The sequence below is a fragment of the Vanacampus margaritifer genome, chromosome 7 (assembly GCF_051991255.1).
Source record: "Vanacampus margaritifer isolate UIUO_Vmar chromosome 7, RoL_Vmar_1.0, whole genome shotgun sequence".
In the NCBI taxonomy this organism is placed as follows: Eukaryota; Metazoa; Chordata; class Actinopteri; order Syngnathiformes; family Syngnathidae; genus Vanacampus; species Vanacampus margaritifer.
In genome coordinates this window covers 24227864-24243546 of record NC_135438.1, presented here as the reverse complement: position 1 = coordinate 24243546, position 15683 = coordinate 24227864, and the positions used below count along the sequence as shown (strand labels likewise).

At 42.9% G+C, this 15683-nt stretch overlaps 1 protein-coding gene across 5 annotated transcripts in view; it reads right to left on the bottom strand.

The window, feature by feature from the left end:
• Positions 1-15683, bottom strand: part of sorcs3a (sortilin related VPS10 domain containing receptor 3a) — a 300196-nt gene that overhangs the window by 104865 nt on the left and 179648 nt on the right. The gene's annotated exons all lie outside the window — the stretch shown is intronic.

Below are 15683 nucleotides of genomic sequence, written 5' to 3'. Positions count from 1 at the left end.
ACATAATTGTTTTAAAAACCCAATGATTTCCGCCACCCTGACTGCTTGGTGGAAGGCATTAGAAATTACAAAAGCCCAAGTGGAGCCCTGTGGGCTTTCTCCCCTATGGCATAACCATGACTTTAGAATTAACAACCAAACGTTTTATTTAGGTGTGTGGGAGCAGAAAGGAATCACACATCTTCACCATCTCTTCTCAGATAATATGTTTATATCATATACATCTTTGCTCCAAAAATACAAAATAACAAACGGAAATTTTTTACATTATCTGCAAGTTAAAAATATGATAAAGAAACAAATTCCAACACTTCAGGGTACGCTCCAACCGCCTGGCTTAGCTAAAGATATTACCAAGTTTTCTCCGACAACAACAAAAAAACTTTCAAAAATATATAAGTTACTTTCATATACGGATAAAATGTCTTTACCCATCTTAAAATGGGAGACAGACTTGTCTATACGTAGCTCCGGAATCTGACTTTTGGATTCAAGTTTGTGAAAATGCATTTAAAATGACAAAACACACAAATTTACAACTTATCCAATACAAAATTATCCATAGAACATACATTACTCAATATATGATGAAGAAAATGGGGCTCTCCGACTCCGACATTTGTCTCCAGTGTTTACAAAACACTACAGACACTTATTTTCATGCTTTATGGTTATGCACTCCGGTTATGTATTTCTGGACTAAAGTCTTAGAAAAACTTTCCGCTATCTTGGACTATCGGATACCTTTATCTCCAAACTTGTGTTTGCTAGGTGACCTAACAACAACTGACCTACCACATAAACAATTTCAATCTACACTTGTAGCCCTTACTATCGCTAAAAAAACAATTCTTGTTAACTGGAAAAATAAACAAACTCTGAATATCGACCAATGGTCTAACCTCCTCATAAATCACATTTTAATGGAAAAAATATCGGCCTCAAATAAAAAACAAATATCAAAATTCATAGAAATATGGTCTACGTATATAGAATATTTTAACCTAATTCTGGTTATTTAATTCTGCCTGTTAGCGAGAGCCACCACATCGTGATAACTTACATTGATGTCTCTGCATTTGACAGTTTGTAACTAATGGTTGTATTTTTATAGTCAGGAACCCAGTTGCTGCCAACAGGATCGAGCAGATTCACCTCCAATGGGCACTAAGGGCTAATATTCGGATTCACTGCATGCCAGGGGACTAACTCTACAGGTGCTGTCCCCCCTGGCTGTGCGTGGGCGGGTCTGCCCCTCTGTTGGCTGCTGGGTGGCGGCTGCGTCTTGGTCGTTCCCTGGGTCTCGTGGGGGGTGCTGTGTTGCGGGGCTCTCCCTGGTGTCCGGGGCGGCGCCGCCCCGGCGCGGTCCGTCGCTCTGGGTCCGGCGACGCGGGTCGGGGCCTGTGGGCCGCCGGGGTGCCCCGTGGTTCCCTCTCCCCTCCCCCTTCCTCCTCTCCCTCTTCACCTCTCCCCGCCCGTCCTCCGCCTCCCTGTCCCTTCTCCCTCATTGCCCTTCCTCCTCCTCTCCCCCTCTCTCTGCAGCCCTGCCGCTGCCTCCTGCCCTTCCTGTCGTCTCCTTCCCCCGTCCCCTCCCCCTCCCCTGTCCGCCCTCCTCCCCCTCCCCTGGGCCGGGGGTTCCATCCGTGGCCCGGGTCTCGGCGCTCCGGGGGCCGGGGGAGTGGGCGGGATTGGTGTTGTGCCCGCCCCGCTCCGGTGGGCGAGCCCCGCCGGGGTCCCGGTGGGGTGGGTGGGGGTTTTGGTGGGCGGGTGCGCCTCCAACCGGGCGGGGGGGGCCCAGCTGGTCGCTCCTCTTAACTCACTGCACTAGTTTTGCACAATGCATTTTAGGGCACATAACACACTTTGGGGGGGAGTGGGGTGGGGTGGAGACACCGTCTCCGCCCTGCAGCTCCCCTCCAAATTTTAATGCACCACACAACTGGGGGGGGGGGGGCATCGGTTGGGGCAGGCCGCAGTATGGAGCAGTGCTACGGTCGCCTGTCCGTGTGCACCCCCCCCCCCCCATTAATTTATTTTAATGCACCACATACGCTCATTGACATGCCTGAGGGGCGGGTGGATCGGAGCAGGGGGGGATATCATTTCCCTCTGCTGCGGTGGTGGGGGTGCCGGGGTGGGGGGTGCTGAGGTGGGGAGGGTGTCTGGGGATTTGGGGACCTGGGGGCGGTTGGGGCTGGGTTGGGGGGGGGGGGGTTGTGGGCCGGTGGGGTGCCTGGTGGGCCTGCAGTGCCCCGTCCTGCTGCATTGGGTTGGGGGCACTCCTGCTCCGGGGTTTGCTCTCCGGCCGGTGGCCCCTGCGGGGCCCGGGGGTCGTCCTTTGGCACGGCCGCGGCCTGGGGGGCCCTGAGGTGTTGCGCTTGCTCTGTCCTGGCGGGGGTCGACGGCTCCCCTCTTTGGTGGAGATTTTCATGCATGCTAGATCCACCACACCAGCATCTATCGAGACTCAGACACAATTTGTTTCTCCCTCAGGTCATTGATTCGGTGGAGGCTGGTGTCTGTGGATCTCACTCTGCTTCGTCTGTCCTTTCTACCTTTCCTCAGTTTCTCCTTTGGGCCCTTGAGGTTTCCCTGATTTGTTGGAGTTTAGATGTCTCTGGGGTTGGTGAAGGTTAGTGGCCCGGTGGGTGGTGTCTGGTCGGTGCTGGGCTTCGCTTTTCTTTCTTTTCTTTGGTCCCCCTTCGGGTCTCCTGGCGGCCCCACGACTCTGGCTGGATTTTGAAGTGTTCGGTTTAGGTGAACGGTATGGGAATTCTTTTTTTTTTTTTTTCTTTCTCACGCACGCACGCACGCACACACACACGCACGCACACACAAACACACATAAAAAAAATAAAATAAAATAAAAATAAATAAAAAAAGGGAGAACAATGATGATGACATTTCAAATGATCAATACTGAGATCTCCCAGAAAAAAAAAGAAAAAAAAGAAGGCACATTAAAACTCTTGCACCTTAATAATGAAATAAAACGATGCAAAAAAAATTGAATCATATACAGTATATAATTTGCAGCTCCATGCAAAATAAAGTCGTATTTTCTGCAATCATTTTAATTCCAAATGAAAATATACTCATGCCTGCATTTAGTACAAAATGTTGACTCTTGACTCGGACTAGACAGTTTGATCACATGACCCGTGTACTTGCCAACTTGCACAATAAAATATTACATAGCTTTGCACCTTCTGATCTTGCTGACTATGAGCCTTACATCAGATCAAGCTACTTGACATCTATTGCATCCTTTTAAATCTTGAAGGGGGTCCCTCCACTTGTGACCCCTTGTCATGGTTTCCTTCTTTTTTTCCCCAACTGGGTTTCTCTATGACATTTGCTTACCTGGAAGGGGAGTTTACACCATGGGATGTTGTCAATTGCTGTGAACTGGGGGCTTGTGAAGCCCTTTGAGACACTTTAGTGATTAAGGCCTACATAAATAAACTTGACTTGACTTTCTTTTGCACCGTTGTGGGCATTAACACAGCCGACTAGCTTTCGCGGCCAATGGAGCCGGCACCTTTCTATCCCTTTATTTTCATTGTGCACAGACACACACATGGTGGAAGCAGGAACTGATTTACTGGAGTCTATGCAGGAAATCGACACACAAAGCAATCACAGTTCACCGCTGTGAGGTTGGCACTTGGAGACTGCCTTTCACCTGTTGGTGTCCATGTGTTATCCCTTGGGGCGTGCAAAGGAAAATACCCTCGGTCTGCTGAAATGCCTGACACACAGCACAGAGTCGTCTGCCAAATTCCCAAACGCTATACGAAGCTCACACCGGCATGGAAATCAAGATGTGTGAGTTTTTACACTTGACCTCAGTTGCACTGTCAACAAAAAGAGAGCCCATACACTGCTGCCTGAAGCCAGCTCTGGTACTTTCACTCTTAAAATACTGATACCAAAATGTTACATTGTGTGATGCTGTTCCATTTGGCAAGATCTTAGTACTATATTTTATTATTTATATTTTATCTATATTTTATTTAGTATTATAGTACAGTAAACTTCAACCGGAGTGTCTGCTATCTGCTGAACTGTTTGTTATCTGCCTAACTTCACTTCACACTTCATGCTCAGAAAGGACAGAATGGTTCAGTATGTACAGTATGTATGAATGTGTGTGTGAGTGTGCGTGCGTGTGTGTGTATTTACATACAGTTGTGCTTGAAAGTTTTTGGGGTATGAAAACCAATGAACACAACGGTAAATGTACAAAAGCTAAAGGTCGCTTAGTGATGCAAAAATGCTAAGAAAATCACATGTACATCTCTACTCATGTCAACTTCATCCTCTGAAAATATCAAAACCAATTGCCACATTAGTTTGGATTTTATAGGCATTGAGCATTTTTCTCACCATACGGTGCTCTCTAAAGTTTACATAGGCTATGTAAACTTTTAAGCACAACTGCACATACATACATACATGCATACATACGTACATATGACAAGCTGGTATCGATTGCCGCAGTATCAGAGCATTTTCAGAGTGAGAGTAGAGTACAAATTGCAGTATTGCTGTAACAGTGCATCTCTAATATTCATCATTTCATTATTTTCTTCTCTTTAACATCATGTGTACATTCACTGTCTGATACTACTGTATATGCGGTTTCTCAAGCATCACTTGTGCAAATGTCTTCTCATTTCTATGGATACATTGCACGGACACTTCCATCTGCTGTTTTGACAATGGATTACCAAAAGCCTATATCTGCCATAGCAGCAGTTACTCCATCTGTTGTGTTTGCTGCATGTTGCCATGTAGCCATTATATTACTTGTAGTTTTCTTCAGCACTCACTTTTCACTTTGCCAAGACTGATTAAAAGCATAATCAGATATTTTAAGTTTTAAGTATTTAAGTTCCATTTAACAATATTTTGCAACTGTTTCAACCGTCTGCTAAGTCTTTATATTTGCTTACTCAGGGTCACAAATAAGAAATTCTTCTTATGAGTCATATATCCATCTGTCCATTTGCTCTTTCACTTCACCTGTTCAGGCTCATGACTTAGGCCATGTCGTTAGTTTTTTTTATTTATTAAAAAAGAAAAGTATTTTGTGTTTTGTTACCACATGCAAAAGTATGTTTAAAAACAATTTGTAAAACTCACCAAGTTGGGGATTTTCCTAAACTCTGTATCCAGTGTTTATATGTTAACAAGGAAAAACTTTTTTTTTTGTCTTTGTCTGGAGTACTAGGTAAAAGCCCACACAAACACAGCACTTCTTATTGTTGCGCAAGAGTGCAAACAACCCAAGCTGTGTGATTCCTAACGCACATTAAGGCCACTTGTTTTGCTCTTTGTTTCATAGTGCACAGCCAAAAGATTCCACGAGTCCCTGGCGCTGCCGCAGGCCCTGGGAGGTTGTGCTTGCCCTGTCCCTGTCCTGGTTGGGGTCGACGGCTCCCTTCTTTGGTGGAGGTTTTCATGCATGCCAGATCAACCACACCAGCATCTACCAAAATTCAAACACAATCTGCTACTTCCTTTAGTCGCTGAATCGGTGGAGGCTGATGTTTGTGGATCTCACTTTGCTTCATCTATCCTTCCTTCCTTTAGTCTTTTCTTTGGTCTCTTGAGGTCTCCCTAATTTGTTGGTTTCTGGGCTTGGTGAAAGATTCTGGTTTGTAACCCTGTGGGTAGTAGGTGGTGTCTGGTCAGTGCTGGATTTCACTTTTCTTTATTTTCTTTGATCCTTCCTCGGGTCTCCTGACAACTTCAAAACTCTAGCGGGATTCTGTAGTTTTCGGTTTAGGTGAAGGGTATAGGATTTTTTATAGGTTTCAGGTGAATTAATTTTAATTAATTTTTTAATTGACAAACTCACACACACGCACATATGCACATACACACACACAAAGAGCGAGCAATGATGATGTCATGTTGAATCGGTAAGATTACCGAACAATACTGAGCTAAAAAAAAAAAAAAAAGATTCAATGCGTCACAGCGATTTCCACAAACTATTGGTGATTTGTGAAATCTGACCTTGCATTCGGAAGCACACTTTTTATAACTTGTAAAGGAAACATATAACAGAAAATTTATTTTTCAAATGTTTGTTTGCAAATAGTTGAGTCGCTGGAATGCAATCCTGTCAACAAACTGTTCTAAATTTGTTAAATTCTGAGTATCTCTGCCCATGAATCGTCAGTTGGTCTGGGCTCCACTTGCAAGATGGAAACACTATCATGTCAAAGCCAAAAAAGCTAAGTGAAACTGCAGTGTTGGAAGCAGAGGTGTCACAACATGGTAGGCAAAGCAGACAATTGCTAGGGGCCCCAAGCCGAAGAGGGCTCCAACGGGATGGCTGACAAAAAAAAAGAGAAAAAAAAGCACTGCTTTAACCCATTTAGGTCGGGAGCACATTACCACATTTCTACCAATAGAGCTGGGGGCGCTGTTGCATATTTCTACCTTTAGAGCCAAGAACATATATATATATATTTTTTACCAATTCTCGGCCTCACAAATAAAAATATTCACTCAAATAATTACTTAACTAAAAGTAAAAAAAAAAGAAAAAAAGTACAGGTTCTGAAATGTACTTGACGAATAAAGGTAAAAAGTATTTTTTTTAACGAATGTTTAGTTCTACGTCAATTTGAAAGATATTAACTAATGGAGCAAGACTTGTCATATTTTGTTTGGCATGGGTATACATCAGCCAGTTGGCTCTCTGACTTGCCCTGCGTGGAGTCAACAGTGTTGAGTATCACTCGCTTATGTTGCTGGTCCACTCCTCCCTGACATGATTGAACCTTCTTTCATATTGTTGACTGGCAGTCTGCAGCGTTCTTCTTATCAATTTAAAATTATCCTCTGTAGTTGTGGCACGCATTACCCTCGTCATTTCTGGGGTGTTCTAATCTAGCCAATTGCACGTCATGTCATTATTTGCCGTAGAACCAATCACAAGTTGGGATGAAGGGCACTGTGTGTAACGATTCATATGATTGGCGGAGCCAGGAGACATTGACGCTGCTTTTTTCTTCCAGGTCAAGTATTTCAATCGTTTTCATGCACTTAAGAACAAAAGTAATGTCCTTGTTTTGAAAACATAACAAGTAAAAAATACAGATACTCATGTTAAAATGTAACGGATAAAAGTAAAAAGTAGACTACAAAATAATTACTCAGTAAAGTACAAAGTACTAAAAAAAACTACTCAAGTACTGTACCTAACTATTTGTACTTCGTTATTTCCCATCTCTGATCAAAATATAACTGAGTGTGTGACGTGGGCCTAGTAGCATTTCCTGGATTTTTTTTCAAGCCGTCAAGGCTGGCGTGGGAGTTCTGAAATAAGACTTGAGGACTTGAATCAGCTGAACTAATTGAAATTGATATACAGGTAGTCCTCCAGTTACAAACGTCCGAGTTACGAACATTCGCAGATATGAAAAAAGGCTGACTGTTTTCCATAGAAGCTGTATTTTGAGTGAAAGTTAATATTTAAGTGCGCACCACATCATATATTATGGTACAGTATTGAACTGTCGTGCCCCTCTCTTCCACAAACCCACCGAGCAGTACCGCGCCATTTGCGCATTTCAACTACCTCTCTGTCTGGTGATGAACGGCACAGGATCCACGGCGCACGCACTCTTTATGCACTCAATATTGGCGCCACACTGAGTACATTTCTGAGAATTCCTGGAGGATATTCATGAAAAGCAGCCCTCAGTCGTCTTGTTTATTGGCATAGTAGCAAAGCGTACAATATCTCTTCAGCTTCGAAATCACTTGAATCTGACTCGGCGGCCGCCATCTTGACTAGTCATACGCACCAATCACAATTCATGTGCACTTCATAGACAGTCTGAAAACATAGTTTCTTGAGACCGTTACACCAAATACGTAATGCATTCCACTTCAGCCTCACATGAACTCAACTCAATAACTCCTCCACCATCTATGTACAGTAAGCATATTTATTTTGTTTTTATTGCATTGTACTGTGTAAACATTTTATGTACTTTGAGGAAAAGTGGTTCAGATGATGGATGGATGGATGATGTAATTTAATGTATGTTGTTTTTAATTTAATTTATGTACTGTGTAGAAAGTATATATAAGGTATATAATTTAATTTGTTAAAATTTGTTTTTACATATTTTTATTATTTTATTTAAAACAATCATTTGATTAAATTTAATTTTGAAACAAAATTTAATGTGATTCGATTTACAAATTTACAAACAACCTCGGAACCCATTGTGTTTGTAACTTGAGAACTACTTGTATTGTTAAAACATATGTTTGTAAACAATAGCTGGGTTTCCATCCACCCATTTGTGTTCTAATTTTCAAGAAATGCGAAAATAAAACTGAATGACAACGGCAGAAATTAAAAAAAGGGCCTAAAATTTGCAAAAAAAGTTTTTACGCTTAGAGGGGGTGGATTTTGAAGCGTATCGAAAAAAGTAAAATGCAAATTTTGGCTGTGCGAATAACCGCTGGCAAGGCCGGATACACGTCACACGTTTTGACCAGATATTACATCACACGTATGTTTGTAGTCCTAATGCAATGTCGGACAATAAAGTAAGGTATGTTTGGTGGGACGATGAAACAGAAATCTTTTGGGAATGAATTAAAGAAGTGAATATGAATGCAATTTTAGATGAAAAACAGCAAAGAAACGCTACGGTTTATTAAGAATTACAAAAGCAAACTCGTGCAATGTCATCGCACGGCGCAGTCGCTTCCTGTTCTTTTAAATTACTGGTGGATCACATCTCTATAGCGTATATATTGAGTCCCCTCTCAATATTCACAAAAGAAGAACAGATGGAAACAGGCATAAGTCGCATGTCCGTTTTGCGTGTTTTCAGTAAATTTGCTTTAAAAATTTGAAACGATTGGATGGAAACCTGACTAATGAGGATGTCAAAGATCCCTGGCAGATGCAGAGAAGGTCGTCCACGCCTTTATCTCCATCAGGCTAGACTATTGCAATACACTCCTCATCGGGATTCCTGGTAAGAACATCCAGAAACTACACAACATCCAGAACTGTGCTGCCATGATCCTGATGGTGGTGCGCAAGTTTGACCACGTGCACCACCCCCATCCTGAAATCACTGCATTGGCTCCCGGTGTCCCTCAGAATTGAATAAAAGGTTTCCCTCCTCACCTCATTCATGGTCATGCCCCACGGTACCTCAAAGAACTCCTCAAACCTAAGACCTCCTCACGAACCCTCCACTCTACATCTTCAAATCTCCTTCAATTTCCCAAATCCAAGCTCCGCGCTATGGGCGATCGGGCCTTCTTCTCGGTGGCTCCCAGGCTGTGGAACGCTCTCTCCGACCGCCTGAGGGCTAGCTCCACAGCCTATTGATGTTTTCAAACGGGCTCTTAAAACTTTTCTTTTTGCAAAAACCTTTCACTGAGCTTTTTACTTTATTTTAACCGCACCCTGGAGGTTGAAGATAAATATACCCGTAGATTAGTCATGTATCAGTATGGAGCTAATTTTGGTTCCAGTGGAAAGACATTACTGGAGACAGACCACTACCGTTAAATGTAAGGGGTCCAACAAATTGTTACAGTCATCAAATGCTGCTATTGTAATGACTAATATATATATATATATATATATATATATATATATATATATATATATATATATATATATGGTAAAAAATAACGTGTCAGTGCAAGTTATTTTTACCATTTAGATTGAAACAATAAGGTGACTCAACAAATTGTTACAGTCCAAATTGCTACAGTCATCACATGCTGCTCTTGTACAGACACTTTATTTTTTTTATTATATCGAAAACACAGATTTTCTTACACTGAACCTTTTTGTTTGTTTGTTACATTTTACATTGAAGCAGGTGCAGCTTTTGGGAAGTGCCTGTTTTCATTGAGAAATCAAGTCGCGGGGGCAGCAGCTTTAGCAGGGAAGCCCAGACTTCCTTCTCCCCAGCCACTTTAACCAGCTCATCCGACGGGATCCCAAGGCGTTCCCAGGCCATCCGAGAGACATAGTCTCTCCAGCGTGTCCTGGGTCGTCCCCGGGGCCTCCCACCGGTGGAACATGCCCTGAACACCTCTCCAGGGAGGCGTCCAGGAGGCATCCGAACCAGATGTCCGAGCCACCTCAACTGGTTCCTCTCAATGCGGAGTAGTAGTGGCTCAACACTGAGTCCCTCCTGGATAACCGAGCTTCTCGCCCTATCTCTAAGGGAGATTTTTGGCTGCTTGTATCCGGGATCTTGTTCTTTCGGTCACGACCCAAAGCTCGTAACCATAGGTGAGGGTTGGAATGTAGATCGACCGGTAAATTGAGAGCTTTGCCTTTTGGCTCAGCTCCTTCTTTACCACAACGGACCGATACAGAGTCCGCATCATTGCAGACGCTGTACCGATCCGCCTGTCAATCTCCTGCTCCAACCTACCTACCCTCACTCGTGAACAATACCCCAAGATACTTGAACTCCTCCACTTGGGGCAGGATCTCATCCCCCACCCAGAGAGGGCACTCCACCCTTTTCCGACTGAGGACCATGGTCTCGGATTTGGCGGTGCTGATTTTCATACCAACCACTTCACACTCGGCAGCGAAAGTTGGAGATCATAGCTTGAAGAAGCCAACAGCACCACATCATCTGCAAAAAGCCGAGATGCAATGTTGAGGCGACCAAACCGGACCCCCTCAATGCTTCGGCTGCACCTAGAAATTTTGTCCATAAAAGTTATGTACAGAATCGTAACAAGGGCAACCTTGGCGGAGTCCAGCCACTCACTGGGAACTAATTCGACTTACTGCCGGCAATGCGGACCAAAGTCTGACATCGACCGTACAGGGACCGAACAGCCCGTATCAGGGTGCTCAGTACCCCGTACTCCCAAAGCACACACCACAGGACTCCCCGAGGGACACGGTCAAACGCCTTCTCCAAGTCCACAAAACACATGTGGACTGGTTGGGCGAACTCCCATGCACCCTCGAGGATCCTGCTGAGGGTGTAGAGCTGGTTCACTGTTCCACGCGATGTTGTAGAGGTGTGTCAACTACGACAGCCCCACAACATCCAGAGCCTTTAGGAACTCCGGGTGGATCTCATCCACCCCCAGGGCCCGGCCACCGAGCAGCTTTCCAACCACCTCAGTGACTTTGACCCCAGAGATAGAAGATCCCACCTCAGAGTCACCAGACCCTGCTTCCTCAAAGGAAGACGTGTCGGTGGAATTGAGGAGGTCTTCAAAGTATTCTCCCCACCGATTCACGACGTCCTGAGTCGAGGTCAACAGCACCCCATCTCCACTATACACAGTGTTAATGGCACACTGCTTTCCTCTCCTGAGACACCGGTGGACCAGAATTTATTTGAAGCTGTCCAAAAGTCATTTTCCATTGCCTTACCGAACACCTCCCATGTCCGAGTTTTTGCCTCAGCGACCGCCGAAGCTGCCTTCCGCTTGGCCGGCCGGTACCTGTCAGCAGCCTCCGGAGTCCCACAGGCCAAAAAGGCCCAATGTGTTCACCAGTGGGTTCGAGGATTGCCGCCACGACAGGCACCAACTACCTTACGGCCAAAGCTCCGATCGGCCGCCTCTACAATGGAGGCGCGGAACATAGTCCACTCAGACTCAATGTCCACCGCCTCCCTCGGGATAAAAGAGAAGTTCTCCAGGCGTTGATTCCAAAGGGGGACCCCGGTGACCCGCGTCCGGGCAAGGGAAACCATGGGCAATGGAAACCACGATCCAAAATTTACATTCAGCATAGGGGTCTTTTGAGCCATGCTTTGTGTGGTCCCTCATCTAGGACCTGTTTGCCATGTATGACCCTACCAGGGGGATGAAGTTTCAAACCAAGCCAAATAAAAAAAATAAAAAAAAGCAAGCTCTGAGCAAAGTGCTGAACAGAAGTAAAGATAATACTATGTGTGGTGATATTGTGACAATGGGCTTGTCCCACCAGGGGTTGCCACAGATGCCCTTCCTAAAGCAATCTACTCATTTTTATCCAGGTTTGCGACTGGCTGTGACTGGGTATTGGAACACTATCAAGGAATCAAAGCCAGGACATCACTGCAATAATATAAATGTAATATAAATATAAATGTATAAAAGTACATTTAAAATGTTGAATTACGTTTATACATTTATATTATTGCAGTGATGTCTTGCAGATGTATTGGCTTTAATTCCTTGATAGTGCTCCAATACACAGTCACAGTCAGTCCCAAGCCTGGATAAAAAATGAGTAGATTGCTTTAGGAAGGGCATCTGTGGCAACCCCTGGTGGGACAAGCCAATTGCCACAATAACATCATACATAGTATTCTTTTTACTTCTGTTCAGCACTTTGCTCAGTGCTTGATTTTTTTAATGCTAATAAAATAAAACAAAAATAACAATAAAATTTGGCTTGGTTTGAAACTTTGAATTAGTTTGGCCATCCACCAACCATCCAGAATGCAATCCAACTGGATTATCCAAAGTTTCATAGTATTCAATTTATTCACTTTATTTGAACATTAATCTTAAAGTTTTTCTGAGCCCACTAAAAATGTTTCCCCTTGTGAGAATGGCTTGATGAAATTCAGCATAATGCATAATGATTGCAGGCCGAGAATTCATTGGGACGCCAGCGACAACAGCGGCTTCAAATACCTGGTGCTCATCAGTGCCTTTTAGAAGTTCCCTTAATATGATGCCACCTGCTGGCCCTTTTGTAATAACTACCATTGCTTTAAGAGACCTCTTCAGTTCAGAGGCTGCATCAAATCCTTCTATATGGTCTAGCATTAAAAAAAAAAAAAAACACACACACACACATAAAACATATAAATACGTTTTTGGGACCATGGCAATGTTTAAAACAGAACGTTTTTATATATTTTTGGGAGCAAATGAGTTAAAGGTTATAACTTTCCAAATAATGTAGAACATCCTCCTAAAGAAATATTCCGTTAATTAGGCCCAGCTGGGAAACTGATGATCAAATATGTCAGAGATGAATGTCAGTGAGCTCAATAGATGGGAGAAACAACACATTCACTAGTTCCCCCCAAAAAATAAAACCCCAAATGTTTATTTAGCATAAAACCTATGTCCATTTGAATTTTGGAACACATCCCGTGAGACACAATTTCAGTTTGTGTTGTCTTTTTGAGACTGTTTACATAATTCCTTCACTTGGCACAATGTCGACTTTATTTTCTGAAGCCAACTAGAGACTTGATCAATCTGTAATTGTCTCCAAAAAGATAAGAGTCTTGAAAGGTCAGTGTGAGTTTAATATAATCTAAATATATATATAAATATGCTCAAGGAAGGAAGTGACCTGCTTTTTTAAAGCCTTAAAAGAGAATCAGGAATTACAACAAAACAGCTTGCGCTTTTCGATTTGTCCCATCATGGATTTTGATGTAGTACAGAATACTTTTACTCCGGCATGCCATTAAAAGCCACACTTTTCCAATCCCTAACATCAACACACTGCTGATTAAATTCAGAGTGACACAGTCTGAAAACTATTAGCTAGTTACAAGCTGAAAATGACCGTTTAAAGCTGCCTGCTGCTGGGTTGAATGTCAAAATGGAGGGTAGAGGCTGTGAGGGGAATGAAGAGACCACTAACATCTGTGTAAACTCTTGACTTATGAGATGAAGAACATATTTTTTTAACCGCCCTTAGGATGTCTGCAGATGACACATTCGGGGGGAACTGTGGGAGTGTAGCTGAAGCAGTCATCTTCTGGTACTTTTTCTTTTGGTGCCAATGTGTCTAAAAGATGATGCAAATACCAAATTTATCTGACTGCCTGGGTTGGCCCTAACTGTCTTGTTAAGTTTGACTTGCGAAATGCATGCCTCAGCTACCATACAACCGTATTGAACTGTTTTGCTTGATTTGTAACTGGTCTTCATTACTGAGGTATATTTAATCTCTGAGATCAATCGATGCGGCTGCTATTTATCTTGCCAAATTGATTGCAAGCCAGATGCACCTCATATTTTATATACAGTACAGTGTAATGCACAATACTAGCAGATGAGAGCCTTTTCACTTATTACTAGGACACCATGCTGAACATGAAACATCAGCACTTTCTCTGTCGCTCTGTCTGTCGCTCTGTCTGTCTGTCTGTCTCTCTCTCTCTCACTCATATTCCCACAACACTGTTTGATACCGTAATTGATTTGAGTAGTTCCTCTTTCTGTGCAGAGTAGCATTAGCTGAGTTTCAATGTCATGTCACTGTTATGCTTTCAGTGACAAATGTGTGGAATAAATGATCATACACCGTGGAAGTATTTGATAGAAGACAATTTACAGAGTTACTATATACAGTATTCATCCCACAAAATCTAATATGTGTGCTTATTTGAAACTGTAAAACTATCTGATGCCCTATGCATTGAGAGCCAGACCCTGCCGGATCTAAATGAGTGAGCAATCAATCATTCACACTTGACTTTTCACCATATGTACTGTACAGCAAAACACCTGGGAGATAACAAAAATATCAGTGGATATTGCACAGTAATCACAATTGAACACCATTTCAGATTTGTTCAAAAAGAGGCCCAATAGCGCCACAGGGCATCCAGACTGCTGAAAATACAAAGCGGAAAAACAAGTAGTAGAAGAAGAAAAAAACAACTGAGGATAAGTGTTACCATATCGGACAAGTATTGTGGATGCAAACTCTTCTTTTTGTCACTTGTGTTGAATGACGTATGCGATGTAGACAATGTTCTGTATACTGATATACTGTACTGTATATCGTTATATGGCTCTAGCTCAATCTTCAGGTTGCGGGTATTGCTACATTGACAACAGTCCTCTGTGGTGCCCACGCACAAAGGGATTTTTGAGGGCTCAAAAGTAGCTTGATTACTAGGGCTGGGGAAAAAAGTCGAACCACTATTTTGTGTTTCCGCACGGGCGTTTGTTGCTGACGGACGTGCATGTATATCAGCAAAGCAACATTAAGGTTGTGTCCGAATGTCCACCCTTGACCCCTAACCCCTCATTCACTACATAGTCCTGCACTATATAGTTGCCTAATATGTAGTGCACTCATTCTGTTTGACAATTCGGACAGCCAGCTCACTACTTGCTCCCCGTCGCATATCACGTGACCACCGTACTTGTCATGACGAACCTGCGCATTAATCTAAAATGATTTATTGTGAATAAAATATTTTAAAACTGTATTTTATTTACTTTGTTGTACATATTTTCAACTAAAACGAATTAATTATTTCCGTAGCATATATTATTGTAGCGCTTTGATTCTCACGCTTGCGCTGTCCCTCGCGCCATTCTTTTTTTCATACTTGCACTGCATTGTGGTCTATATGAACTGATTGAGTGACCATCGAAGTTCACTACTTTTCAAAATGCATTGTGGGTAATTTGGGGTATTTTTTTTCCTTTTGGACATTTGGACACCCCTACAAAATGGCGCAACCCCCTTAGTAGTGCACTATATGGAGAATAGTGTGCACATGCAGACACAGCCCTTTAGACTGAAAATTAAAAAAAAAAAAAAAAAACATTTTTTATGTATTACTGCAAAGCAGAAGTTGGAAACAGAAATGTGATACGCATGACGACAAACTGACCCGAGCTAACAACAACACAACTTTAAATCTGTGTTTTTAAGTGAA